Genomic DNA, 26,406 nt, shown 5'->3' on the forward strand with positions numbered 1-26,406 from the left:
GCCCACGGCCCGCGGCCCCTGAAGTTTATGCACCATCTGTTAGATCCCTCTCCAGATCGGATGCCTCGCACGGTCAGGTAGTATCCCACAGGGATTTGCCTCTACCTCTGGGGATGGAGGAGATGGAGACACAGGAGCTCGGGGGTCCTACCCACTTTGGGGAAGAGGAAGACCTCAACTTGGGGTCTATCATTGACAGTGAGCCCCTATCGGGAGCAGACCCACTGGAGGGGGACATGTCAGAGGACGAGGGCCTCACCCCGGACCAGCCCGCATTTGTGGGGCTGTTTAAACCACACCTCTTCAGGTCTATTCTCTTCAAGGCCAAAAATACCTCTGGCCTGACCCCTCCCACTCCATCCCAGCCAGCGGCCTTGGGGGAGCCTCTCGATTCCATTTTTTCTCAGCCTGTGGTGGAGACTGATGTCATTCCTGTTCCACCTATTTTTTCTGACCTGGTCTCCAGGCAGCTAGCCTCCTCGGGGCCCCCTCCCCCTCCTTCCACTCAGGACAAGTGTTTTTTCAACCTTGACCCGCAATTCTCTCTCATGCTCGATCCCCTCTCTGTGGACGAGCCTATCGTGGGTCTAGCTTCCCATTCAACCCCTAGCGATGCCCTCGAGGCACTCAAGCCTGAGGACAAACAAGCCGAGCTGGCCCTGCGCCGTGCTCACCAATCTGACGCTTGGGCTGTTAGAGCGTCCACTGCTGCATCTTTCTTTATTAGATCCTCTATTAAGTGGCTTCGGCAGCTCAAACAGCATGTCCCCACAGCCAACCTCAGAGCGCAGCAGGACATCGCTAAGCTCACGGCCGCGGCCGAGTTTTCGGCTGACGCTACCTTCCAAGCCGTAAAATTTTCCACCAGGGCCATATCGTCTCAGGTCACTGCTCGCCGCTTGCTTTGGCTCCGTCACTGGCAAGCGGACGTCAAGAACAAGGCGAAGCTGGCCTCAGCCCCCATTTCCGGGGGGATACTGTTTGGATCGGCTCTCGATCCCTTCCTGGCCGAGACCCGTAACAAACGCAAGTACCTTCCTTTGCTTTTTCGGAGGCCCGACCCCAGGGGTCCCTCTCCCTCCTTTCGTCGAGGTTCCTTTCGATCCTCCTCCCATGCCTCCTTCCCCCCCAGATACTACCAATCCCCCTCCTACAGAACCCCTCCCCCACACGACCAGTCGGATCCGTCCGACAGGTCCAGAAGAGGTGTCTCCTTCAAGAAGCCCTTCCGGGGATCCGGAACCAGACCCTTCCGTCGTTCTCGATAATGCAATTTTCCCTATAGGCGGCCGCCTCAAGCACTTCGCTAATCGATGGGAGGCCATCACTACCGACGCATGGGTTAGGGATACTATTCGCCTTGGCCTGGTCCTCGAATTCCAAACCTCCCCTCCCGAATTTTTCATGACCTCCCCCCTTTCCAGGAACCCTGCCAAGAGGGCTCTTACGGACGCTGCCATTAACCATCTCCTTGACATAAAGGCTATCCAGCCCGTCCCCGCAACTGAATGGGGACGAGGCTTTTATTCCCACTTGTTCGTAGTGCCCAAGCATTCGGGGGGTTGGAGGGCTATCCTAGATTTGAAAAGGCTAAACTGCTACCTTGCCCCTTGTAAATTTAAAATGCACACCTGGCAGTCTATACTTACGGGAATCCGGCGAGGGGACTGGCTCACCTCAATTGAGCTCTCTGAGGCATATTTACACATTGCAATTCGTCCCTCCCACTACAAGTTTCTCCGTTTTTCCTACAATAAACAGCTTTTCCAGTACGCTGCGCTGCCCTTTGGTCTGTCTTCTGCCCCCAGGGTTTTCACCAAGGTTCTGGCAGCCCTCGCCGCCCACCTGCGATCCTTCCCTGTCCGTCTCCACTGTTACCTGGACGACATCCTCATCCTCTCCTCCTCTAGGGCCCTCGCCCAACAAGATACCAAACTGACCCTTACCACACTTCAGGCCCATGGGTTCATGATTAATTGGAGGAAAAGTCACCTTTCCCCCTCTACCCGACTCACTCACTTGGGGGCAGTGATGGACACCACTCGGGAACTGGTTTTCCTGTCTCCGGACAGGTGGCTCAGTATCCAACAATCCATCAAAGATGTCAGGAGGGCAAGAAAGGTGTCTCTTTTAGAATTGTCTAAACTGTTGGGAAAGCTTATTTCATGTATATCTATTATCCCTTGGGCCCGTTTCCATACCAGGTCCCTACAATGGTTTCTGCTGCCGTATCAACGTTCAGGAAGGAGCAACTCGCGACTCCGGGTCAGAGTTCCTCCAAGAGTTCTCACGTCCCTCCCTTGGTGGACAAGGGCCACTGCTTCAAGGAGCCCGACAGGTTAAGCGTCACCACGGACGCGAGCCTCCTCGGCTGGGGCACTCACGTCCTCTCCATCTCGTCCCAGGGCAAATGGTCGGCAACAGAACAACTCTGCTCCATAAACTGGCTGGAGCTCCACGCTGTCTACCTGGCGCTTCGCAGCTTCCTACCCCAGGTACGCGGGCGTCACGTCCTGGTCCTTACAGACAACATCACGGCAAAGGTACATGTCAACAGACAGGGGGGCACTCAGTCAGTACGGCTCATGAGAGAAGCCGAACGCCTCTGCTGTTGGGCGGAATCGACCCTGGCCTCCATCAAGGCAGACCACATATCAGGGACCCTAAACGTCCAGGCAGATTGGCTCAGCAGAGCCACTCTGGACCAAGCAGAATGGCACCTCCACCCCTCCCTATTCAGGGAGGCAGTCTCAATCTTCGGGCTCCCCACGGTGGATCTTTTCGCATCCCCCCCTCAACGCCCAACTACCGAGGTTCTTTTCCAGATACCCCTCTCACGGGGCGGAGAACCACAATGCCCTCCGTTGCCCTTGGCCCCCAGGGCTTCTTTATGCCTTTCCCCCCCTTACCATCATCCCCAGGGTGATACACAAGTTGCTTCTGGAAAAGGCAGAGATTCTTCTAGTAGCCCCTTATTGGCCCAGACGCCCCTGGTTTGCGGACCTCCGCAACCTCTCGGTGGCTCCTCCCTGGAGAATCCCTCCCGACAGAATCTCCCTGTCCCAGGGCCCTCTGCTACACCCGAACCCCCAATGGCTCCAATTAGCCATCTGGAGGTTGAGCGGGACCGTTTAAGGGGACAGAATTTTTCCAGCCAGGTCATAGACACCATCCTGGCAGCCAGACGGCCCTCGACCACCCGCATCTACAATGCCACATGGGTCGCCTTCCGTTCCTGGGCCCTCAAACTTCAAATTAATCCCCTTTCTCCCTCCATTGCTCAGATCCTGGAATTTCTTCAGGAGAGCCTTAACAAGGGTCTGTCTATCAACACCCTAAGGCGTCAGGTCGCGGCCTTCGCAACTGTTGTTTCCTCAGATATTGGGAGTCCCATCTCCCATCACCCCCTTATCCGGGCTTTTCTCAGGGGAGCTTCCAATCTCCGCCCCCCGACCATTCACCGTTTTCCCACCTGGGACCTCAACAAAGTCCTGGTCGCTCTTACCAAGCCCCCCTTTGAACCCATTAGGGAGGCTTCCTTACAGTTTCTCACTCTCAAAACTGTCTTCCTCGTGGCCATTACATCCGCTCGTCGGATCTCGGAGATGGCAGCCCTTTCCATCAGACAGGACCTTTGTATCTTTCATTCTGACAGAGTCGTTCTCCGACCTGACCCTACCTTCCTCCCTAAAATAAACTCAGCATTTCACAGAGCTCAGGAGCTCATCCTCCCTAACTTCTGCCCCAACCCCTCTCGAGAGAGGGAGAGACAGTGGCACTCCCTTGACGTAAGGCACGCCTTGAGAGTATATATCAAGCGCACCCAGCCTTTTCACAAGTCGGAGGCCTTATTTGTGTCCTTTCAGCCTACTTCTCTTGGTCACAAAGTGACGCCCTCAAACGTGGGCCGCTGGATTAGGGCCGCCATCGCTAAGGCCTACCAGGCACAGTCCCTTCCTGTTCCTATGGGCGTCACCGCCCACTCCACTAGAAGTGCGGCTACCTCCACTGCATGGGCCACCCAAGCCTCAATAACCGACATCTGTAGGGCTGCCACCTGGGCATCTCCTTCCCCCTTTATCAAACACTACAAGATCGACGTATTCGCCTCTGCCGAGGCCTCATTTGGCAGGCGGGTCCTTCAGCGGGTCCTCGACGTTCCAGGGGAGGTTCCACACCAGACGGGAACCCGCCCGCAGGACTCGCCAAGCTTTGGTATGTCCCATCCTGGATGCTCGTAGCAGCTCTATGGAGAAGGGGCGTTGGTTCTTACCTGATACGCTTCTTCTCGTAGAGCTGCGTAGAGCGTCCAGCCCCACCCATTAGCCCGTCTGGTGGGGAACCTCGTTTCGGCCAAGCAAACTAATATTTTTTAGTTAGGATGAGAATAGGGCCTTCCTTCTCGTCTTCGCAAAACTGGGGAACGTCGAGAGGACCACGTGATGGTGAGAGGCGTTCCTCAATTTCAAGCTCAGCCTGTGAGAGCCGAGACTGGAGCACCTCCCATCCTGGACGCTCTACGCAGCTCTATGAGAAGAAGCGTATCAGGTAAGAACCAACGCCCCTTTTCTCATGTCCTATAGCTCTCTGGCCCTGACTCATAGTATAACTTAAGTATTTAACTTGGAGTTTCACTAATTGGACTTTCTTCCTTATTGCTTTAGTGAACTTCTCACTTTTACTTGAAGTTACACTCATTGTTTTTTTTTTTAATAGATTTTATTGAATTTACAATTTAAAAACACATCGACAATACATTTACAAAATAGAAAGAAAACGGCTAGGGGGAAAGAAGGAAAACACCCGGCCTAACACACCGGATAAAGGCCAGTTGTGGGGAAGAGAAAAGATATAGAGGGAAAGAAGGGAAGGGAAGGGAAGGGAGAATAGGGTAGAAAATACAATTAAAAACAAATGATATCTTTTTGTGACAGTCTGTAAGGATAATTTCTCTTCGTCATATCCAATCTACTCCTCTTTTCCATTATGTTTAAGTTACTTTTTACCATTTACATAATTTGTCTCTGTGTAAGCCAATTATACCATGAGTCCCAGTTGTCATAAAATGTTGAGGACTCTTTGTTTTTTAACGCTATCGTTAGTTTATCCATTTCGGCACACTCACAAATTTTCTGAATAACCATTTGCTCTGAAGGTGTATGAGGTGATTTCCAACATTGGGCGAACGCTAATCTAGCTGCAGTTAGAATATGTATTATTACATATTTTGTTTTTTTGGATAAATATCTATCAGAGATCCCTAACAGGAAGAACTCTGGTTTATAGTCTATTTGTTCTTTAGTTATCTCCTCCAACCATTTTCTGATTTTTTGCCAAAATTTTTGGGTAGTTTTACAAGACCACCACGTGTGGAAAAATGTTCCTTCAGTGCTTTTGCATTTCCAACACCTTGAGCTCATGTTAGGGTTCATCTTCGCCAACCTCGAAGGGGGTAAGTGCCATCTATATAACATTTTATACATATTTTCTTTGTACGCCGCTGATTTCGTAATCTTGATGTTTCTATTCCAGATCTTTTCCCATTCTGTTAATGTAATGCTTCTTCCAATATTCCTACTCCACGTTATCATGTTCCCTTTCACTATCTCTTGCTCTAATTCTACCTCCAATAAATATTTATAAAATTTGGAGATATTCATTTTATTTGATCCTAATAAGATTTTATCTAAATATTGTAATTTGCTATAGATTTCAAACTTTTTGATATCTTGTTTGTATCTGCTATGGATTTGTATATATAACCACTGGTCGATTTTAAATCCCTGTTCCTGTAAATCCTGTCGAGTTCTTAATTTTCCTAGAGGGTCTAATAAATCTTTATATTTAGTCGTTTTTGTTATATCCAAATTGTTGGGATGAACCATTGCCTCCATTGTTGAAAGCCAAATCGGAATTTTTAAATAATGTTTTTTGCATATTTTTTTCCAATTAGTTAATAATGAATCTCTAATAAGGTGTCTATGAAAATACGACTGTTTAGTTTTCCCCACTTCCCATAAAAATGCGTGCCACCCTCTCTGAAGATCGTGCCCTTCTAAGGCTAAAGTTCTTTCATTGAGTAAATTAACCCAGTCTTTTACCCATAATAAGTTGGCTGCCCAATAATATAATTCCCAATTTGGAAGCGCTAGCCCCCCTCTACTTTTTGCATCTTGTAAAGCCTTAATATTGATTCTAGCTTTTTCCCCTTGCCAAATAAATTTAAGTGTTACCTTATTTATATCTTCAAAAAATTTTTTTGGTAATTTAATTGGGATTGTCTGGAATAAGTAAAGGAATTTTGGTAAGATGTTCATTTTGATCATGGCAATCCTGCCCAGTAGAGAAAGCTGCAGCTTATTCCAGGATTCTAGGTCTTTCTTAATTTGCTGTAATAGTTTATCATAATTATTCTCTTTGAGCGATTTAATATGTGGTGTTAACCATATGCCTAAATATTTGACCTTTTTTGTTGCCTGTATCCCTATGGTTTTTTCTAATTCTTTCCTCTGATTCTCTGTTAGATTTTTAGTCATTAATTTTGTCTTATTTCTATTGATCTTTAATCCTGCTACTGAACCAAATTGTTCTAGTTCTTTTATTAGGTTATGTCCTTTTTCCATGGGTTCCTCTAGGAAGAAAACCATATCGTCTGCAAACGCCTGTAGTTTATATTCCCCTGCTTTGACCCTTACTCCTTGGATTTCAGAGTTTTGTCTTATCCGCGTTAACAATGATTCTAAAGCAAGTATAAATAGGAGGGGTGAGAGGGGGCAACCCTGTCTAACGCCCTTTTCAATGTTTAATGGGCCCGTTTGTTCACCATTAATTAGTATGTTGGCCTGTTGGGTGTTGTAAATTGTTGTGATAATGTTCTCGAATTTAGTGCCCAGACTCATGTTATAGATTTTTTGTATTAAAAAGTGCCAATGTAGATTATCAAATGCTTTCTCCGCATCTAAAAACATGAGAGCAAATTGTTTCTCTGGATGAACTTCATAATATTCTAAGACGTCAATAACGGTTCTTAGATTATTTTTGATTTGGCGGGACGGAAGGAAACCATTTCGATCTTCATGAATGTATAAATTTAAAACTTGTTTTACTCTATTCACTATAATTGAGGTAAATAATTTATAATCAGCGTTTAAAAGTGAAATTGGTCTATAATTGTTGATATATCTGGCATCTACATCCTCCTTCGGAATTAATGAAATCAACGCCCCCCTCCATGAGTCTGGCATTTTGGCTGCCAAAAGTACTTCGTTGAACACTTCCAGCCTCAGTGGCCCTACTAACTCTATTGTAGCTTTGTACAATTCTACTGGAATCCCATCTGGACCAGAGGATTTATTATTACTTTGGTTCTCCATTGCAGATTTCAACTCAGACCATGTAATATCCTTATTTAGTAATTCTTTCTCTCCTTCCCCTATTGTTTTATCATTCGTATTCTCCAGATAAGTTCTTATTTTGTCTTCATTGATTTCTTCTTTTTTATATAATCTTTGAAAATAGTTTAATATAATATCTTTTTTCTTCTCAATCTCATGTTGTGGTATGCCTTTCTCGTCTATTAGTTGGTGTATCAGTCTCTTTTCTTTTTCTTTTTTAAGTTTATAAGATAGCCATCTTCCTGGTTTATTAGCATGTTCAAAATAATTTTGTTTGGACCTTCTCAAACTAACTTCTATTTTATCTTGTTCAATTAAATTCAGCTTATGTTTGGCTAATATTAACTGGTTTTGTATTTCTTGAATCTTAGGAGTTTTTTGTAATTGTATTTCTAAGTTTTTGATTTGTTGTTGTAATACGTTTTGTTGGGCATAAGTTCTCTTGTTTCTCATAGCATTATAGGAAATTGTTGTACCTCTTATAATTGCTTTCATAGTATCCCAAATATTCTGTTTTGAAGTTGTTTCATTATTATTATCTTTTAGGAAATAGTTTAGCTCCTCTTTCAGCTTATTAATATACTCTTCTTCGTTTACTATTTGGGTATTTAGTGTCCATCTTTTTTTTATTCCTCTCCTGTCTCTCCAAATTAGCTGTATTGGGTTGTGGTCAGCCCATTCATTTGAGCTTCCAGTGGCAGGACAGGGCGAACGGAGGTGAAGAAGACTGTTGCAGTCTTTGAACACCTTTTCTGGCACCAGGAGCGATCCCCCAGGGATACACGAACCCCGGAAAGGTTCGTGTCAACGTGGAGAACCTCGAGCGGCAGAGTGGGGAAGGCAACCCCCCGACAGCAAAGAGGGAAGCTCCCGAGCCCGGCGCAAAAGAGTAAACTCATTCTATGGCGGCTTCAAGTCCGGTCTGCCACTTGAGTGAATAAGCAAAGCAGTGACAGCCTGCGAGGTCAAGAGTAACAGGAACAGAGAAGCGGTTTATAACTTGGAACCTTTGAAGACTGAAGATAGCAGAATGACAGAAGAATGACAGCGTAAATTCTTCTCTCCTGGTTGTGATTAGCACCTTTCAGAAGTTGGGCGGAAAGCGGCCAGAAAAGCAGTTGGGAAAATGAAAGGACTATAATGGAGAGCGGAAAAGCCTAAGCACAAAAGTGAAAGCGCAGATTTTACCCTGTGAAAGGGAAGCTCTGGGGAAAGAGGGAGATTGCTAAAACCAGGAGATCGGAGGTCCGGAATTTTTTCTTTCTTTTTGACTTTACTTGAGAAAAGGGAGGCGACGGAGGTGAAAGAATACTGGCATTGATTGAGTCTGATGAATCCTCAGATTTGAGCACAACACGACTATCACATCTATTTAATATTGTGGAGAAGACAAACTGAGCATTATATTGGACTTTGGAAGATTTGTATGTTGATTTAAAAGTTGGAAAGCAAAGAAAGAAGAAGAAGCAAGAGGAAGAAGGCAGAGACAAACAGAAGGCTGGGAAAGACAGTTTTGGGACTGCAGATTAGTCAGCACATTACACCATTTGCTGGTTGGAAGGCTGAAAAGAATCCTCTAGCTGGAAGATGGACTTTTAGCCCACCCAACTTGCTTTATTTATTACGTGGTACCACTTAATATTACTAGTTTGGCACTACTTTCTCCTTAAGATGACTTCCTTGCTTTTTGTTTGTTGATTCTCTGAAGCTGTGGTAATCTCTCTCCTACCCTTTCTCTTATTGTTCTGCCCCCTGCCTCCCTATTGTATCTCCTAAATAGCTTACATAATTCTACTTATTTGGGGGGGGGGGAAGAGGGGGGTATACTATTATTATAGAGTTAAGAGATTACTGTTGTAAGTATTAATAGTAAAGAGGGATAAACTCTGTTGATATAAACTATTTATAAATTATTTAGACTACTTAAGACATTTTAGATTAATTCCTTAAAGTGTTAATTGATGTACTATTGCTGACCAATTTTCTTATTACATAGACTAGAATACTGTAGTAGATATCTATTTATGATATAGGGGAAAAGACTGTGGAGTGAGATATTAAATTGAAATATGTGAATAGACTTTCAAATACAAGACCCAAACACTGAATGGTGATTTGGGATAATATATCTAAAATTGTGCATCAACAAAAACAAATACTTAGAGAGATGACATCCACGACATCTATGGCCTTAAAAACAGGAAGGAAGGCTACCCCGACCCTATCGACTACGTTGACACCCACCCCACCAACAACTCAAAAAACTATTGAGGAGTCCTTAACAGGGGAAAAGCAGCCTAATGTCCCCAACATTAATATACAAACTTCCTTATTATCCTTGCAGGAAACTATATCTAAAATGCAAGAAATGATGATTAAAAATCACAATGAAACTAGAGCAGATATAAGCGAATTGAAAGATGAGATGGGGAAATTGAAGGCTGAAATGAAAGCGGATATATCGAAGGTGGAGGGTAAGATAGGGTCTCTATAGCAGGCCATGGAGAAAAATGAAGTGAAAATAAAAGATATAGAGAGTAGAACAACACGCATGGAGACTAACTTTGAAAGGATGGATGAGGAATTTAAAAATGTACTTAGAGAAACGGAAGACTCACTGGTTCACCTCGAGATGGACAAAGCAATGGCGTATTTAAGGCTCCAGAATGTGGCTGACGCAAAAAATGAAGAATTGGAACATTTGATGGCAGAAATATTGGCTGAATGGTTAGGAAAAGAAAAAGATGACCTAATTAAAGAATTTGATGAGGTATATAGGGTTAGCACAAGCTACACCAGACGCAACAACTGCCCAAGAGAAATCCATATCCGCTTCTCTAGGAGATGTCTGAGAGATTTAATTTTGAAAATGTCTAGGGAGGAAACGATATCATATAAAGGCAGAGAAATTATGATTTTAAAACAAATTCCAAAGAAAGTGAGGATGATAAGACAAGATTATATATTTCTAGCTAATGATTTAAATAAAAAAGGAATCCAATTTAAATGGTTAATCCCGGAAGGGATGTTAATTATGTGGAAAGAGAGGAAAATCAAAATAGAATCGATAGAACAGGCCCAAGACTTTTATCAACAGCTCACGGATACGAATGGTCAATCCACTAAAGAAGAACTTAAAAGGAGACCACAGGAGGACCGATATCGTCACAGAACCCAAAAGGAATGACTTTCTCCAATTTCAGGAAGTGATAAACCACAACCTGGGAGAGAAGAGCAAATCCCACAACAACAACAACAAGAGAATCGAATTATTACTAGGCAAAAATCTAAGCAGACATAGATAAATAGTGGAGGGGAAGAAGTTGCTCTCCATCAATATAAATGGATTAAATTCAGTATCAAAAAGAAAAAGGATATTTTCAAAACTTATTCGACATAACGCAGATATAATATGTCTTCAAGAAACACATATCTCGAAAAATGATGAAAGACATCTAATTTGTCCAAAATTAGGGAAACTTTTTACGGCACCGGCTGATAAACACAAGAAAAAAGGAATTGCAATTTACGTAAAACAAGATGTAAAGGCAGAATTAACCTGGTTGGATCCTGAAGGAAGAACTCTGGTTATACAAGTTTGGATAAACCGCATCACATTTTTACTTGTAGCAATCTATGCCCCAAATGAAGACCAAGGGAAATTTTTTAAACACCTCCACCAAAAAATAGTAGGCTTCGAAAAAAGGAACATTTGCTTGATTGGCGATTTTAACTCCATTGCAGACTACCAAAAAGACCATAGTAATATGGGAAAAAACAAGAAGGGGAAAAGGGAACTTTCTGCGGCATGTAAGGAAATGATGAAAGAGTTAAATTTAAAAGATTTATGGAGGGAACGGAACCTTGAAGAGAAACAATTTACATACTATTCCAATCCACATAAGACTTGGACTAGAATAGATATGACTTGGATGGATTTGGATTTGGCTAATGAAATAAAAGAAGTTACACTCATTGTTAAGCACTAGATTTTTACTTCCTGTCTCTGCCCTGGGTGTCCTGTCTCTTGTCTTTCTAGTTTGGACCTCCAAGCAGGCGCTGGCTTATTTTTAAAGATCCAAATTGTTCTCTAACCATTTTAGATCTTCCAGCGGATGCTGGCTTATTTTTAAAGATCAAAATCTATAGAGACCTTCGTTCACACACCGTTTGTACCTGGCCAGGCTCTCATGAGCAAGTTTGAACTCCACTTTTCTTTTTAAAGACATTTTTTACTGTTTAATGTGTCCCAATGGGCTCCATGGAGAACATGGCCCTAATCTTACCAGTTCCAGATAGACACTCCTATGCCTGTTTCCAAATATAATACCAACCTTACCTATTTCCCAGTCCTTAAGGAGTTTCGCAGTTCTTCTTCTTTAGCCAAAAGCATTTTACTATCATCTACTGGGGGCTTAGGTGTTTCCCAATTTACGAAATACCAAGTTTTAAGATACGATATTTCAATTTTTAAGGTAGGTCTCTTGATTAAGTATTGTTCTAATTTACCCAACCAACATTTGCTTGTTTCCCCTAGATGATCCCATCTGTATTGTGGTTCCTCAATTATGTATTTTGGCCATTTTTCTTACTTAAACTTTTAGTCCAGGGGAGTAGGTTTTCCTCACTCCACTGGCTCAATAACTACTCTAATGGATACTTTCACACCTTTACATGTTAGAATCACCCCTAAGGTTTCGCTCTGCCTCCTGCAGCAAGAAAGTTGGCCACAACAACTACAAGAATTCCCCATTCTTGTCGAGATTCCCCAACCTGTGTAACTGCCCCTCCTCTTTGTCCAGTTATTAACACATCACCAGTGTATTGGAGTGAATAGTTGTTAAGATGCCTGCCTTTAAGAATTTGGTAATTTAGTCTTGAATTGCTTGTACAGTGGGGTGAGGGCAACTTCTCTGCCGGAGATGAACAGGCACTGCCAGAAGCTTCACTTGAATGACTAGTGGTGCATGGTGCACTGCACATCCTGGCGGATTATCTTCTGCCCATAATCGCTGCACATCAAACTCCTGCCAAGTATCAAGGACTCAAACCTCTTGGGCCACCATTGTCACATCTCATCTGGAGAATGCCTCATAACTAGTGCCATATTATCTTCCTCAAATGATAAAGTTGCCCCCATTTTATCGAGGATTTAAACTTCTTGGGCCACCATTTTCACAGAATTTTTTAAAGTCATCTGGATTGGCCTTGGGGATTTGATAGTCTCCACTAAAACCCTTCTTAAAATTCCTCAGCATACACTGAAGAGGTGTCTGGGGAACACCTCTTCCACCACCCATTTCTAGACACTGCCACTGACCTGCGATGCTGGACGTTCCAATGGTCATCAACAGGAACTGCAATGGCTTAACTATGCATGCCAACCCAATTGTAAATCATGCCCTTCTAATGTTAATAATTGGCATTTTTCAATACAATCCCTTCTTTCATCCACATCAATATTGTTGCCTGATAATATAATTCCCAACTGGGTAATCCAAAACCCCTCTCAACCCTGCACCCTGTAATAATTTTATCTTAATTCTTTCCTTTTCCCCCTACCAAATAAATTTCATCATCATTTTATTTAAGTCTTCAAAATAAAAATTTCAGTCTTATTGGAATCGTTTGGAATAAGTACAATATTTTTGGCAGTATGTTCATTTTAATTGTCGCTTTTCTACCTATTAGGGATAGTTGTAGATTTTTCCATTTTTCTAGATCTATCGCAATCTGTTGTAGTTATCTCTCGTAGTTATTTTCTTTAAGTGTTCCGCATCTAGCTGTCATTTGTATCCCTAAATATTTCACTTTTTTTGTAATTTGCATATTTAGTTTGTCCATTAATCTTTTGTTTTGTTTTTCTGTCATATTTTTCATCAAGATTTTTGTTTTTTCTTTGTTTATTTTCAGTCCTGCTACTTCGCCAAACTCCTCTATTTCTCTAATCAACTTTGAGCCTGTTTCCAATGGTTCTTCCAATATAAAAACCAAATCATCTGCAAAAGCTTGTAGTTTATACTCTTCATTTTTTATTTTCATTCCCTTTATTTCTCCATTTTTTCTAATATTTCTTTTCAAAACTTCCAACATCAGTACAAATAATAATGGGGATAACGGACAGCCTTGTCTAGTTCCTTTTAGGATGTTGAAGTTTTCTGTCAATTCTCCATTTATCATTACTCTTGCTGTTTGCTTATTGTATATCACTTTTAATGCTTTCATATACCTGTCTCCAAAACCCATTTCCTCCAATTGAATCAACAGAAACTGCCAATTCACATTGTCAAACGCTTTCTGTGCACCTAAAAACACTAATGCCATTTGTTTCATAATATTCCAAAGTAGTCAATATTATCCTCATGTTATTTTTTATTTGTCTCTTGGGCAAAAATCCATTTTGATCTCAGTGTATAAAATAGTTTAAATATCTTTTTAGTCTTTCTGCCATTATTGAAGCAAATATTTTATAATCAGCATTTAGCAGGGATATTGGTCTATAATTTTTTATTTGTTGTGGGTCAGTATCTTCTTTTGGTATAAGTATAACATATGCCTCTACATGGAGGGAAGTAAGCAGTGGGGTGCCACAAGATTCCGTCTTAGGCCCAGTACTCTTTAATATCTTCATTAATGACTTAGATGAGGGAATAGAAGGGGAACTTACCAAATTTGCAGATGATACTAAGCCGGCAGAAATAGCTAACACCCAAGAAGATAGGCTCAAGATCCAGATGGATCTTGACAGACTAGAACACTGAGCCGTATCTAACAAAATGAAATTCAATGTAAAGAAAAGTAAAGTCCTACACTTAGGCAAGAAAAATCAAAAGTACACATATAGACTGGGTGGAACCAGGCTCAATAGCAGTAGCTGTGAGAAGGATCTTGGAGTCTTAGTGGACAACCAGCTAAATATGAGCTAGCAGTGTGCAGCAGCAGCCAAAAGAAGCTAATGCAATCTTAAGTTGTATTAACAGAGGGATACAATCAAGATCAAGGGAAGTACTAATACCACTCTATAAATCCTTAGTAAGACCACACCTAGAGTACTGCATCCAGTTTTGCTCACCACGTTATAAAAAAGATGTTGAGACTCTAGAAAAAGTACAGAGAAGACCAACCAGGATGATTAGAGGACTGAAGACTAAAACATACAATGAACGGTTCTTTTTCTAGCTTTCTATCTATTACTGCTTATGCTAAGTGGGGAGGGAGGGATGTAAATAGGGACACCATATCAAAGGAGACCATGATTTCATCAGAAGCCACATGTAAACCTTGTAGTTTTGTTAGAAATTGTGTGGATGATGTGAATGTGGTATTCAAAGGTTGGGTCAGGAAGCTTAAACGTTGAGATAGCCATTTAGCCAGGTTATACATAGGAGTACCTCATAGTACTATAATAGGTTTGAGGGGACTTCTATTTTGTGTATCTTGGGGAGTCTGTAGAATCTCATTGGGGCAGCAGTTGTTCTTCTCATTTTTCACCCTTCTCCATTATGTAGTTGTTTTGTTTGAGTTGGCTGAGATAAGTATTCAGTTGGGTGACCAATATGTCTTTGCTGGTGTGTATGCTGAGGAATCACAGAATAGGGCAAATGCCTTTATTTCATAATCTGTGCAATTCATCACGACTGTTGAGCTTTTGTCTGCCGGTAAAATAATTATATCCTGATCTTGTTTCAGGTCTTTCAAGGTGCGTCGCTCCGTTGGGTTGAATGTATTGTTTGGTTTGTGTGCGACCGGCATTGCTGATACTTTTTGTCTGATAGCATGTTTATTTGGCTCTTCTATCTTTACACTGTTGAATATAGATTCCAAACGTGCTATGAATTCTCTTGGTGTGGCTTCTCGTATGTTGAATCCCTTATCATGTTCAAGTATATGTAGTTCCTGCTGGCTTAATTGTTTGTCAATAAATTATAGACCAGATTTGCACAGGTTTCGGAACATGGTTTTAACTTTTGAATGTGATCCTCCAACTCATTCCTTTTTCTTGCTGGTTTTTCTTTTATGAGGGTACTAATAACATTCTCTAGGTGGATGACTAATTCTTCGAGTTGTGATAGGCAATGCCCCTTGTGTATATTGATGGCTGCTTTGTACTTGCCCAATAGTAGATGGCTGTTCTTGATTAAGATCTCTAGCATAAAGTTTGTTGAATGCTTTGCTGTATGTCTGCCAATTGACTGGTGGTCAGTATCGTAGGATGCGTGGAATGGTCCCTTCTCAAGTGCATTGGTGTAGGAAGCGTAGCTGTTCATAGTTGCTGTGGATTCATGTGCTGTGGATTCCCAAAGCCAAATTGTTTGAAGGCTAGCCACCCATATCTCTCATAAATGAAGGCAAATATACATTTCCCAGGATAATATTGCAAGATCCAATCTGGATCAGTCACCAGGACCAGAGGTTTTGTCTTCCAAGGTTTTGGACTCGTGCTGGAGCCTATCTTCAGGGAACTTCTCCTAGCAGAGTGTGTGCAGTATTTATAGTGTGTGTTGTAATGGCTTTTTAGATGTTGATTGGGGTGTGCTTTTAAGTCATTACTCATCATTTGCTTGTGCTGAGCAATACTTAATAGGCTGGTGGTAAATCAGCACTCCTGTTGACTGTCGAGGGGCCTGTTTCTCAGGCTTCAATCTCTTGCCTGATTGATGTAGGAAGCGAATTTAGTATGCCATCTAGTGACCATTTGGAGAGTATATAAATTATATCTAAGAAGTTTTCTGTTTTAGATTGATAATGAAATATAGAAATAAGGTGGCAAGGATTTTATTTCCTGTACTCTATTTGATCAAAATATGGATATTTCATACAATCTCACAATAGGGAATACTGATACTAGAACTATAATTTCAGGTTGATTTTCCAGAAAAGATATAGTAACAATAACAGGAGTCTAGTATGACAAATTAATATTGGCTTTCTTTGTTTATTTTTTAATCCATTCGATGCATTTTGCTCTTTGGAAAACTAACTTTGCATCAAAATCTGAAAGACTGATTTTGAATAGCTAATTTTAAGAACCAAATGAAAATAATTTTAATGTTATTAAGTTAGAAAACACTTCATCTTCTCTAAGACCATGTCCTTAGTTAAGGTATCTACTAGAGTCAGCAGATCATCATTATTCTGAAATATCAGTAATAGGAACTGGCTTTCTTTCTATAACAATGGCTAGATGTGATGTAAGTCATTACTGAAGGAATAGCCTTAAATACCATTGATTTTTTAAAAAATTAAAGGATTCTTCTCAGGAAACAATTACAGATTATACAGGTAGTCCTCACAATCATTTGAAGTTATATCACTGAAAACAGTAACTTATGACCAGCTTTCATATTTACAACTATTGCAGCATCCCCATGGCCACATGATCAAAATGTGGATATTATCCAACTGGCACGTATTTATGATAGTTGCACTATCTTGGGGTCATGTGATCACCATTTGTAAGCCTTCTTCCAACAAGCAAAGTCAATGAGGGAATCCAGATTCATTTAATGACCATATGATTCACTTCAGCGATTCGCTTAGTAACCGTGGCAAAAAAGATCATAAAATGGGGCACTGCACTTAACAACTGTCTTAGCAATGTAAATTTTGTGCACAATTGTGGTTGTAAGGTCGAGGACTACCCATAGTCTATGCATTTTTAACTGGGATTTAGCTCTCCCAATTACAGAATGCATTACATGTACCATGAAACACCCAGTCAGTGTTATGATCTGGGGTTGTATGACATCAAAAGGTGTGGGCAGAATTTGTGTGATTAAGGGGAATATAAATGGCCAAAAATACATTAATGAAATACTTGAGCCCAAACTGAAGCCTTCCGTACATGATCTTTTCCAAGATAATGAAGCATTTATATTTCAACAGGATTTAGCTCCATGTCATGTTGCTGCTGTGTGCAAAAAGTGGTTTCATATTCCACTGCTGGAATGGCCTGGTAATAGCCCAGACCTTAACCCAATTGAAAATCTATGGAGCCAACTAAAGAAACTTGTTAGTCAGAAGTGACCCAGCAATAAAACCCAGTTAATACAGTAGAAGCAATCATTCAATCTTGCTTTCACATTATAACATTATAACTAAAAGACTTGATTCACTTCATGGGAAGACATTGTAAGGCCTAATTCATGCGAAAGGTTACCCAACTAAGTATTAACTGACATGATAATTTTTGTATATTTCATTTTTTCTATATGTTTCACTTTTCTTCTTTATGACTGCTATTCTAATAGCAAATCTTTCATAAAAGTTATTGGATTACTTTCTTGATTAAATTATCTTTCCATTGATATATAATTTTATGGTACTACTTAAAAAAAAGTGGTGTTATTAGCTATCAAACATCAAAAATATACTTTTCCCAAAAAGTTTCCACGATTTTGGCCACTACTATATGTTTGTATCATCTGAATTTGACATGAATTGATATTGTAGATCAGTTGTTAAGTGAATCACTGCAATTGTTAAATTAGTAATTCATTAAGTGAATCTGGTTTCCCCATTGACTTTGCTTATCAAAAGGTCACAAAAGTTGAACTTATGAACCTGGAATACTGCAACTGTCATAAAATATGAATCACCTGAAGAAAAAGAAATACTCAATTGAGTATTTTTGCAGAACTTCTTGTTCAGTAGGTTTTTCCCACAAATCGAATCACAGCATCCACAAACAGTTGTCTTCTGACTGCATATAAGTCTGTTCCACAATCTCCTTTAACTTTCCTAAGAAGATCTGCTCCTAATATTCTGCTGTAAAAGAAATCAGAGATCTTTTTCTTTGCTTGTTTATTTTGTTGCATTTGTCTCTCTACTCTTATTCCTTTTATTAGTACCTGTTACATATTATCTTTGTTTTAAAATTTAAAAAGTTATTAAAATTAAGATGTGCTATTATAAAATACATAACCAGTATGCTTCTACTGATTATGCTATGCAGTATTTATGTCTCACTTCTGATTGCTATATTGCAAATATCAATAATATGTTTTAACAGATGATCAAAGCGCAAGATGCAACTGAAAACAATCTGGGACTTAGAACAGAATGAAGAACTAGCTGTGACTACCTAACATAAAAATGTGGAGACTGAAAAGCTTGATCAAGATAGAAAAAGGAGAAAATTATAAAAACCTAATTTATGAATTGTAAATTATGGGCTAAGTACCCTACACAGTCTGATCTCTAAGTCAAACCTTATGAAACTAAAGCTTCCATTTCTAGAAGCAACAATTCCATTAATAGAAAAAGATTGACCATAATGACTGTACCGTACACTGATTCAAAGGAAAATGCCAGTGGTGCTACTATTGGCAGTAAACCAGACTAAATGGAAAAATGTATCAATACTTAAGAAAAATAGATGAGGCCAAGAGATCAACACTATCTGGAATTAGTCTCAAAATGGTTGTGCATGGATCTTCTTGAAATTAATTATTTTTACTATAATCCATACAATTCATTATAAAATTATATTTCTTGAAATATTATTTATTAAAATTAGCATTGCTTCTAAGTTGTCCATTTGCATGGGGGAGGCGGGCAGAGTCAATACTCAGTTGTGGCTGAGCATACTCTTGAGCGGTCAGGAACCAGCAGACTGTGGCAGCTGAGCTCCAGCGCGGGTGAAGCTGCCTGTCCCAAAGAACAAAGGAGACAACATGGCGGATTTTCTGAGATGGAGGCAGGCTTGGAGGAGCAGGGATCACCTGGCCCAAGCTCTGCTAGAGAACAGGGCTCTAAAGAACCTAAAGTGGCCAGTAGAACAGCAATGGTGGAAGAGAAAGAAAAACCCTTTCACAAGGTTTCCAAACCCGATGAAAGGGAGACTTTAAGGAGGCAAGGAGCCATTGAAAAGAGTTTTGCAAGGGCAGAAAGGGAGGCGGAGAGGAATGGAAATTCCCATGCTACAGGAAGCAGACCGTTAGAAACAAAGCATCAAGATAATTGTGCCCAAGCTGCAACACCAGAGGGAGCTAGTGAGCAGTATAGCCATCTCTTTGTCTAAAAGAGAGTGAGTGTTTATCAGAAACACAGGGAAGCTGCCAGGACTTCAGTGATAGTTGGGAATCTTCCCCAAAGAGGTGGAGGCTAGCTCCAGAGGAAGTTTTACTCCTACAGCAGCAGGACTCAGAGAGCAGACGTTTAGGGATGAAATCAAAGCTCTGAGGTTAGAGGTTCTAACAGAGGTTAGGGAGGAACAAGGTCATCACCCTAACCCGATAATTAATGAGAGAAGGCCTGACACATTGCATCCATTACTAGTCGGGAGACAGGAGGAAATAATTTCCAGAGAACCAATTCAATGTGGTCTTATACCCAAAATGAGGCTTCAGTCTCAGGGGAAGAGGAGCAGAGGGAAACAGCATTTTCTGATGAGGAAGAATAGGTGGCAGAGGCCCCAGCATTTACCGGCCTGTTCTCCCATGAGGTGTTCAGAGCATCCAGAAGTGGGAGGTGCTTCAGTCTCTTCTGGAAAGGCTGGGCTTAAAATTCCGGGACGCTCCTCCTCCTCCACGGGACACCTCTTCAGCGTCCCCCAGTTTTAGCTCAGCCTTCGTGGTAAGATGTTGTGCACTCCCTGACTGGAACGGTTTTCTGATTCAGGTTTGCTCTTGGGTTATTTTGGCTTTTAAAATTCTTCACCATTTAATTTGGCTTTTTTAGACTTGTCCCTCTATTAGGTTACCTCTATTAGTGCAAAAAAAACAAAAAAAAACCCAGTTTCTTTGTAAATAGTGGAGCCTGCAACTCCGCAGGCAGCTTGAGGCTACCGCCTCAGGCAATTATCTTATCTAACTTTCCGATCGCTTTATCTGCGATTGGAGCGGAGCACTCGCAGCCGCGGCTCACTTTGCCTTGCTGTTTCATCTGACAGCAGCATTTAACTCGCAAGTTAGAGCCTCAGCAGCAGCGGCTCATTAGAAGGCTCAGACATTAGCAACAGTGATTCTGCTCCCCACCCTTTTCAACAGCTGGCTCAACTTCGCGCCTAATTATCACAGGCGCCATTCCTTGCTGGTTTCATTTGCTGGGGACCGAGGCAGTACCTTTCCACTTTGTTCTCCCTGGGTTTAGCTCTCCCTTGTCTGGCTAACGTTGGAAAAGCAGGCTAGTCATTAAACAGACATTTCTTTGCAATTGCTTTTGGATCATTTCTTCGGACTGAAACTGCAAGTTCCATTTAAATTGCGGGACGTTTGGTTTTGACAGGAAAGGATTCACCTCAGGGCCTGTATAGCTGGTTTCCCTTGTTGGGGACCAGGGATCCAGAGTTTTTCTTGCTTGGAGCACTTGGGGGTTTCCCTTGTTGGGGACCCTTAGATACTGTTTACCATATATACAGTTATACATATAGATATAGGTATATGTCTATGTATATGGGCACGCATATATACATATACATATATATAATCTTACTCTCCTGGAGGAGTGTTCTACTTTCAACTGCAGGGGAAGGCATCACCCCAAAGTACAAATAATAACAATAATCATAATCTTAATCATAATTTAAATTTATTTTTTAAAAAATTAAAATTAAAGTCAGAGGCAAGACAATCAGTCATCCACAATGGAAGGTGACAACGCTTTACGCTCCAAGTCAAATAAGTCCCGAGATAAGCCGGTGGGCCCCAAAAAGGCCTCCAAGGCAGCAGATAAGGATGCCCATAGACGGCACCTAGCTTTGGAAAGGCAATTGCAGAAACGAGCCAGGGAGGCAGACAAGATGGCTATGACACAACAATCTGATCAGAACCCAAACCCATTGATGGGGTCCTTAGACTTATCTACCCAGCCCAGGCAGGCTGTTTCTGGACAACCTCCCATAGGCACATCTCCTCCAATGAGCACTGCCCAGCCAATCCCAGAGGCAACCTTCACCCCTACGGCCACCGGCCTAAGACAGGAGGAGGGATTACCTGAGACTATCCCCATCAAAATGAGGCAATGGACGGAGATGGCGATTCAAAGGGGCATTGCGGCTGGAGTTCAGCAAACCATCAGGACCAGACACTTCTCAGCCACTTTGGATGCAGGATCCCTGTCCTCTCGATCCTTTGCGCATATCGGACAACATCAATCTCAGGTATTCCCCAATATTCCCAACATACAAGGCCAGGATCTTTGGGAGGAGGTGGACCTTGAGGATCAGGATGTTCCCATGGAGGGAGGGGGTTGATCCATCAGATGGACTTAGGGTTGTCAGAGGCTGACCGGCTAGAACGGGGAATGTCAGATGACGAAGGCCTCATTCTGGACCAACCTACTTTTTCTGGCCTTTTTCGCCCGCACCTCTTTAAATCCTTACTGTTCAAGGCAAATCAAACTAGGCACATCAAACCCTCATCCATTGTCAACAGGGTCTCTGGACGAATCTGAGGATCTAATATTCTCACAACCGGCTAATGAGGCAGAAACTATTCCTGTCCCTAGTATGTTTGCTGAATTAGTACAAAATCAATGGGCATCAGCAGCATCATACCCAGCCCCAACAGGGTACGATAAACGATATTATAATTTGGCACCAGAGTTTTCAAATTTTCTCAAAACGCCGGAGGTGGATGAGCCCATTGTGGCACTGGCCTCTTCTTCAACCTCTCCCAATGAGGCCGAGGAAGCCCTGAGACCGGAAGAAAAGAGAGCAGAGTTGGCACTCTGTAGGGCACATGTTTCTGACGCCTGGGCCATTAGGGTGTCCTTTTTTTACATGGTCCTCCCTCCGATGGCTCTTCCACTTGAGGGATATATTGCCGGCGTCAAATGTCAGAGCCCAACAGGACATAGCTAAAATTATTGCAGCAGAATTCTCCGCCGACGCCACATTTAATGCAGTCAAATTCTTGTCTAGGGCCATAGCATCTCAAGTATCAGCACGGAGACTGCTATGGCTCAGGCATTGGCAGGTGGATACCAAGCATAAATGCAAGTTGGCATCAACCCCAATATCGGAGGATAAATTATTTGGCAGTGTCTTGGAGCCCCCTCCTTATAGAGATTAGAAACAAGAAAAAAGTGCTTCCCTCTCTTTTTCGGAGATCTGAAAACAGAATGTCCCAGTCATTTCAAAGGGGTTCCTTTCGGCCCTACTATCAAGGCCCATATGTTCCTAGTTCTCAGAGAACATCAGGCTACAGGCCCAGTTTTAGACAGGATAGGTCTGAATCTTCTGATAGAGGTCAGCGGGGAGGCCAAAACAGACGAAACCCCAGAGGCACTGGAGACCAATTTTTTCATTGCCCCAAGTGAGTCCTTAACAGTAGTTCACATTGGAGGGTGGGTAAAATTGTTTGCTGATCAATGGGACAGCTCCACTTCTGATGCGTGGGTCAGGGACACTATTAGGTTTGGTTTGGCACTAGAGTTTTAATCCTCCCCCCCCTGAACTTTTTAATTAGGAGCCCTAGGTCCACGGACCCCATTAAGAGGGTGTTGATGCAGGAGGCTATCAATCATCTTCTACATATTCAGGCCATTAGAGAGGTCCCATCTGAACAGCGGGGTCAAGGCTGTTACTCTCTATTGTTTGTGGTCCCAAAGAGTTTGGGGGGCTGGGGGGCAATTCTGGACCTCAAATGTCTGAACAGATCATTGGTTTATCGAAAATTCAAGATGACTACTCTCCAGTCCATTCTGCTCAGCATTAGAGAGAATGATGTCCTGACCTCTATAGATCTCACAGAGGCCTATCTACATATACCAATTAGACCTGCTCACTACAAATATCTTAGATTTTGGTATTGTGATCGGCACTACAAATATATTGCCCTACCATTCGGTCTGGCTTCGGCCCCCAGAACTTTTACCAAGGTCCTCGCGGCTTTGGCTGCCTCACTCAGGATCAAATCTATTCGCTTACAATGTTATCTGGATGATATTTTAATTTTGTCATCTTCCAGACATCAAGCAAAATTGGATACCAAGATTACTCTGGAGACCCTTCAGGGTCATGGCTTTTCCATAAATTGGGATAAAAGCCATTTGATCCCCTCAACTAGGTTAGTTCATTTAGGGGCAGTGATAGATACCATGGAGGGCAAGGTCTTTCTCTCTCAGGATAGGTTAAACAGTATCCAGTCTTTGGCCAGAGAGATTAGAGCCTTAAAGAGGGTTTCCCTGGCAGTGCTGTCTCAACTGTTAGGGAAACTGATTCCTTGTATTTCCATTGTGCCTTGGGCTTGATTCCACTCTAGAGAGCTGCAATGGTTCCTGCTACCTTTACAATGTCCGGATAAAGGTACCACACAATGTTCTCCAATCACTCCGCTGGTGGTCGGAAAACACGATTAACAAGGGGTGTCCTTTCAAGGAACCTTACAGGGCAATTATCACTACCAATGCCAGCCTGGTAGGATGGGGAGCTCACTTCCAATCCCACACTGCGCAGGTAATTTGGACTATTTCCGAACAATCATAAAGCATCAAACACCGGCCTGTTTTGCCAGCAGTTGTTTAAAATGCTGCTAGGTAAAGCCAAAGCAGCAAGAGGTCTGGAGACTGCCATAGCAACAGAGGAATCTGCTCCAGATTCATCAGACCCAAAAGACCGTCTCCGCGAGAACTAAGGTGGAAAACAAGATGGTGCCATCACCAGAGCTGTTCAAGGAGGTGATGGAAGAGCAGTTGGACTGACCAGTGATATTCCAGACACCAGGGCGGAATGAAAGGAAGAATTATAACATGGAACTGGCTGAATTGATAATAGATAGATGGGCCAGTAGCGGCTTCTACATCAGCAACCATCACAGAGGAAGGCGTGAAGGGAGAAGACAAGAAAGCAAAACAGACCTTTCAAAAGGCCTATCCATTTGAATGGGCAGTGAAGGCAACCTCAACTGCATTCTTCAGCAGAGCAGCCCTGATATGGCTCCAACAGATGCAGAAAAGGGTGCCACCTGGTGATCCTCAATCACAACAGGATCTGAACAAAATGATAGCAACGATGGAGCTTATAGCTGACACCATGCTTAACGGTGTCAAATATGCTACCAGGGCCATAGAGCTTCAGTGGCAGTTAGGCGCCTGGTTTGGTTCCGCCATTGGCAGGCGGACTTGAAGCACAATTGGAAGCTAGCTTCTGCCCCAGTTAAGGGGAGCAAATTATTTGGGGAAGCCATTGAATCTATGCTAGTGGAGACCAAGGACAAGAGGAAGATCTTGCCTAGAAGATATGGCCAAGCAGAGTGGCAGCCTTCACCTTACATGCAGCCCTTTCTGGCCACTGGGGGAGGGTTTGGGTACTCCAAGCACTCCCAGAGACAATACACACACAGGGCCAACAACTGGACAGAACCTGATTTAGAGACAGAGGAAGTCATTGATTTCAAGGAAAGTGACTGTTCAAGGGCTACACTGGCAAAGTGACAACCAGAGCAGCGCACCCATTGGCGGAAGACTGGGCCTATTTGCCAACTGATGGGAGCAGCAACAATGGACAAGTGGGTCCAGAACACAATAAGACAAGGCCTAGCTCTGGAATTTCTCTCCACACCTCCTAACTCCTTTAGAAGGTGCCCAATATCAAGAGACGGTCAAAAGGTGTATCATGGGGACAGCTGTTCAGCATCTGTTGGACATTCAGGCTGTCCAACTGGTACCAAAAGACAAACAAGGGAAGTGATTTTATTCAATCCTGTTCTTGGTCCAGAAGGCATCGGGGGGGGGGGGTGATCAATTTTAGATCTGAAGAGACTGAATAAACATATTTTGTACAAGAAATTCAAGATGCAATCCCTTTAGTCAATCCTGGTGAATGTCCGGGAAGGAGATGTCATGACGTCAGTAGACCTCACAGAGGCATACCTGCACATCCCAATTGTACAAGCACATTGAAGGTTCCTACAATTTTATTACACAGGAAGACATTACCAACACAGGGCCCTACCATTTGGACTATCCTCAGCACCCAGAATGTTCACCATAGTACTGGCAGCAGTAGCGTCCCATCTCAGAACGATAACAATACACATCCAATGCTACCTAGATAACATATTGATACAGTCCTCTCCCCGCCCCACCCCCTGGGCATGGGAGGACATAGAGATCACAGTATGAACATTGCAGGAGCACGGGTTCTCAGTGAACTTTGAAAAGAGCCATCTGGACCCATCAAGCCATCTGCAACACTTAGGGGCAGTGATAGGCACCCACTCTTGTGAAGTTTACCTCTCACAGGAGCAGCAGATCAGCATAAAAGTGATGATAGGCAAAGTGATCACAGCACCAGTGGTGAAACTGGAGCTGCTCTCACAACTGCTAGGGAAGATGGTATCGTGCATTTCCATAGTAACGTGAGCTCAGCTGCACACAAGAACCATACAATGGTTCCTATTACCTTACCAGAGAGCAGGCAAGAGCAATGTGAAAATCAAGGTGCGGGTCCCACCAAAAGTGAAGCAATCTCTCTAGTGGTGGATACAATGACCTGGGGATGCGGGTTCAAAAAACCCAATCGACTATTACGACAGATGCCAGCCTATTTGGTTGGGGGGACCATTGCCAGTCCCAAATCACACAAGGTCAGTGGTTCAAGACAGACCTCAGAAACAACATCAACTGGCTAGAGCTCAAGGCTATGCACCTGACTCTAGGGGCATTCAAAGCAAGGACAGTAGGTCAGCACATTCTAATCCTAACAGACAATATGACCGCCAAGGCACATATCAACAGGCAGGGGAGCACCTACTCCCAGGTGCTCATGCAGGAGGCAGAGCGCTTAGGCCGCTGGGCAGAGAGACATCTCCTATCAATCAGAGCAGAGCCTATCTCAGGAAAGGAGAATGTAGAGGCAGACTGGCTCAGCAGGGCAACAGTTGACCATTCGGAATGGCATCTACACCCAGACCTGTTCAGGGAGTTGTCACACAGGTTCGGGAAACCAGACCTGGACCTGTTTGCATCCCCAATGAATACGTAACTGCTGTGATTTTATTCAAGGTTCCCAATGCTGGGTGCAGAAAGAACCAATGCCCTCTGAGGGGCATGGCCCCAGGACCTACTT

The 26,406-nt window shown here is 42.8% G+C and overlaps 1 long non-coding RNA gene across 2 annotated transcripts in view; it reads left to right on the forward strand.

The window, feature by feature from the left end:
• LOC148125096 (uncharacterized) overlaps window positions 1-18,939 on the forward strand; it is a 38,310-nt gene extending 19,371 nt beyond the window's left edge. For both annotated transcript variants that reach the window (XR_015744528.1, XR_015744527.1), the window contains exon 3: window positions 18,406-18,939. This is a non-coding gene — a long non-coding RNA (uncharacterized LOC148125096). The remainder of the gene's footprint in view (window positions 1-18,405) is intronic.
• The last annotated feature ends 7,467 nt before the right edge of the window (window positions 18,940-26,406 follow it).

Source organism: Pseudonaja textilis, chromosome 8 (genome assembly GCF_049901715.1).
Source record: "Pseudonaja textilis isolate UNSWEBS1 chromosome 8, rPseTex1.2, whole genome shotgun sequence".
Classification (NCBI taxonomy): domain Eukaryota; kingdom Metazoa; phylum Chordata; class Lepidosauria; order Squamata; family Elapidae; genus Pseudonaja; species Pseudonaja textilis.